The sequence below is a fragment of the Apium graveolens genome, chromosome 4 (genome assembly GCF_009905375.1).
Source record: "Apium graveolens cultivar Ventura chromosome 4, ASM990537v1, whole genome shotgun sequence".
Classification (NCBI taxonomy): Eukaryota; Viridiplantae; Streptophyta; class Magnoliopsida; order Apiales; family Apiaceae; genus Apium; species Apium graveolens.
Genome location: NC_133650.1, coordinates 223,234,392 through 223,238,505, shown reverse-complemented (window position 1 = coordinate 223,238,505; position 4,114 = coordinate 223,234,392). Strand labels below are relative to the sequence as shown.

The 4,114-nt window shown below is 39.1% G+C and overlaps 1 non-coding gene across 1 annotated transcript; it reads right to left on the bottom strand.

Annotated features, from left to right (window-relative positions):
- Positions 1-425: 425 nt before the first annotated feature.
- Positions 426-532, bottom strand: LOC141723011 (small nucleolar RNA R71). Its single transcript, XR_012576005.1, has one exon. It is a non-coding gene; the product is annotated as a small nucleolar RNA R71 (small nucleolar RNA).
- Positions 533-4,114: the final 3,582 nt, after the last annotated feature.

The following is a 4,114-nucleotide window of genomic DNA, read 5'->3' as shown; positions in this document are numbered from 1 at the left end:
CGGTTTATTTGTTTGTGTTTCAGGTACTCATTATAATGGGAGCTCTAGCAGCACGAACGAAAGCCTTGATGGATTTTTCTCAACCCAAGATCAATGACATTCAATCTAGCATTGTCCGGCCAACTATCACAGCTAATACCTTTGAGATCAAGCCTGGCATAATTCAATGGGTGCAGAATTCAGTCCAGTTTGGGGGTTCTCCAATGGAAGATCCCAAGTTGCACATTAGGGATTTCATTGAGATCTGCGACACCTTCAAGTTCAACGGTGTTTCTGAAGACGTTGTAAAGCTGAGACTGTTCCCATTCTCTCTGAGGGGAAAGGCTAAGAGCTGGTTACACTCTCTACCAGCTGGTTCGATTACTACTTGGGAAGATCTTTCTCAGAAGTTTCTTACTAAAATCTTCCCTATGGCGAAGACAGCTGCAATCAGGAATGCTCTTACTAAATTTGTGCAGCAATCAGGAGAATCTTTATATGAAGCTTGGGAGCGCTACACGGAGATGCTTAGGAAGTGTCCTCATCATGGAGTGCCTGATTGGATGATCATCAATTGTTTTTACAATGGGTTGGGAGCCCCGTCCAGACCCATGCTCGATGCTGCAGCAGGCGGAGCATTATGGACAAAGAGCTATGGGCAAGCTTATGATCTAATTGAACTGATGGCTGCTAATGAATATCAGTATCCAAACCAGAGATGTCCACAGGGCAAGGTAGCAGGAGTTCTTGAAGTGGATACAGCTACGGCTATTACTGCTCAACTAAAGGCGTTGTCTATGAAGATCGATTCTCTGGCTAATTATGGTGTTAAGCAGATAATTAGTGTTTGTGAGCTGTGTGCAGGTCCGCATGTGATGGAGAAATGTGCTATATCTAGTGACTCAGCTCAATTTGTGAGCAAATTTCAGAGATCGCAGCAACCAGTTCCAGACACTTATCATCCTGACAACTAGAATCATCCTAACTTCAGCTGGAGCAACAATCAGAATGCGATGCAACAGCCGTTCCAGCAGTCTGGAAATAAGCTATTCAACCCTCCTGGTTTTCAGCAACAAATTGCACCAAAACAACAACTCCAAATTCAACAACAAAATCATGGTGCATGTCTATCTTCGAATGAAAAATCTGAATTGGAGGAGTTGCAGCTTATGTGCAAAACCCAGGCTCTTATATGCCAAAGCCAGGCTGTTTCTATCCAGAATCTGGATAAACAAATAGGGCAAATTGCTAATGCCTTATTAAATCGGCCACCAAAAATACTTCCTAATGATACAGAAGCCAATCCAGGCAAGAGGGAAGTTGAAGAACAGGTGAACGCCATCACCTTAAGGTCTGGAAAGGTTGCAAGTCCCCAAATTCAGCAAGACGAAGAGCCCGAAAAGTCTCAAGTTCCAGAATCTGAAGTTTTGGCTGAAGAAGATGTGCAAAAGGAAGTAGAGGTGGAACCAAGGAAGACTACTGTGGAACACACTCCTTCTGAGGGTAATACGGGGGAGAAACATATCTATCCTCCACCTCCTTTTCCTAAGAGTCTGCAGAAGAAAAAGCTGGACAAGCAGTTTGAGAAGTTTTTCGAGGTGTTCAAGAAACTTCATATCAACATACCTTTCACTGAAACTCTTGAACAGATGCCTAGCTATGTGAGGTTTATGAAAGGTATTCTCTCTCGGAAATTGAAGCTCGATAACTTAGAGACCATTGCTCTAACGGAGGAATGCAGTGATATGCTACAACAGAAGTTGCCTCTGAAGCTTAAAGATCCTGGAAGCTTCACTATTCCTTGTACCATCGGAAACTTGTCATTCGACAAGTGTTTATGTGATTTAAGAGCTAGCATCAATCTGATGCGCTTATCTATCTTCAAGAAGCTTGGTCTGCCTGATCCAAAACCAATATACATGTTATTGCAACTAGCTGATCGTTCCATCGCTTATCCACGAGGTATAGTGGAGGATGTTTTGGTCAAGGTGGATAAACTCTTCTTCCCTGCTGACTTTGTAATTCTTGATTTCGAGGAACATAAGAAGATTCCCATTATCTTGGGAAGACCATTCTTGGCTATAGGCCGAACTATGATTGATGTGCAAAAAGGAGAGCTTTCGATGAAGGTTTACAATCAAAAGGTCACTTTTAATATGTTCAAGGAAATATAGTTACCCACAGCTAAAGAGGAGTGCTTTAAAGTAGAGCAATTACAAGTTTTGAATGCACCTCCATGGAAGAGGAAGTTGGATGTGCCATTCGATTCTCTTGGGTTAGCAGAGCTGAAAATTTCTCAGGAGCGTTTTGAACCATTTATTCAAGAAGCTCCCACACTTGAGCTCAACCGAATGCCAGATCACTTGAGTTATTCATTCTTAGGTGCACCACATGATAAGGGCTTGGGATATATTTTTGATGATGTAGAGAGTGGCTGGATGGATATTCCAGTGCCTAAAGAGCGTTCTTCTCATGTGCAACAGGTAGTTGATAGGACTGGTGTTGGTGATGCACAGTATAAAAGATTGACTAGGCATATGGAGGCCATGCATGTCATCCACCGTTATTTTGCTGAAGATTTGACACACACTTTCGGTACTATTTTTTGAGACACTAGTGGAGAGGTTGATTGGCCACCTGATCCTCCACCCGACGAGGATGACTCTCCCGCTAATTAGGTATGCCTGAAATCCTTATTATTACCTTCAATGAGGATATTGAAAATTTTAAGTTTGGGGATGATAATGTAAGGATTAGTAGTGTATGTGTGTCCATATAGATTCATATAGATTCATATTGCATGTTTAATTGTAGTTCTTCATATTTTTGCATGATTTATTCATTTAGGACATATTTGTTTGTTTTTATGTGATTTCATATAGTTGCATTTGCATGCATATTTAGCATGATACCTTAAGATGAACTATGATATTTGATAAGTTGATGTTGATTTCAGTGTGGTGATGAAGAATATAGGGATATTTAAGTCTTAATGAATTGATTTGCATGCCAGAAACAAATATTTTCACAAAGTCTTATAGGGCTGTTTTTGATCTAGATCATGATTATACTTGTTTGTTGTTGAGATTTAATCACTTGGTTATATTTAGAATTTGTGATATTCTCGTAATGACGTAAAAACACTGATTTTTTTTATCTGGAGAAAAACATGGATTTCATTGCTAGTTGTTGTAAGGCTAGGCGCCAAATGGCTAGTAGCCGGCTCATATTTTTATGAGTAGTCTAGGGTTGAATGAGATGGAGCGAAACACACTCATTCAGAAATTGTTGAAAAAAAAAGAAAAAAAGAAAAAAAAAGTATGTGTTTATGCATAATTGATCAAGAGTGAGCTCTTTAATACTCGAGTTATTAAGTTCTAGGGGACTTTGTGCCTAGTGACCTAAGGCTTTTATAGTCTGGGATCTGCTAACCTAACGCTCGCTACATGGGTATTATTGCATAAGTCTTTTGGACCTTATTCATTGCACAATCAAATAAGCATCTTTGCTATGTGTTCAATAATAGTGTGAATCCTTGTATAACTCTAGTAGAAAGGAGGTGTTGTGAGTCATAATGCGTTTATTGTCTATTCTATTTATAAACTTTTGATTGTTTTGATGATAGATAAGTTATGGTTATTGATCTAGTATCGAGAGTATATATGTTAAGCATCCATACACGCACGTTTCTAGTTTGTGAGTTGGTTTGTGGGATTTAATCAAACTCTGTTTCAAGTTATTGCATTCTTAGAGGCATTGGCTTATTCATTTGGTAATGGTTATTTTGAGGGGATCGATTGTATTATCATTTAGTTGCATTCACGTAGTTGCATCCATGCATTAGGTTTGTTTTGTAGTTTTGAGTCTGTTTATGCTTGAGGACAAGCATCGATTCAAGTTTGGGGGTGTGATAAGTGGATTTTATATCCACTTGGAATGCTTTATTACAAGCTTAAATTGGTGTTTTGGACTCAAGTTGTTGGTATTTTGATGTGTTTTTGTGTTATTGCATTTCAGGTATCAGTTATATGAAGAAAAGAGCTTTTAAAGGAAATATGATAAAATTTGATCAGAATTGGAAGCCAAGGCCATTGTCAAGTTGTAGAGAATCTCGTAGTTATATGAAGAAAAGAGC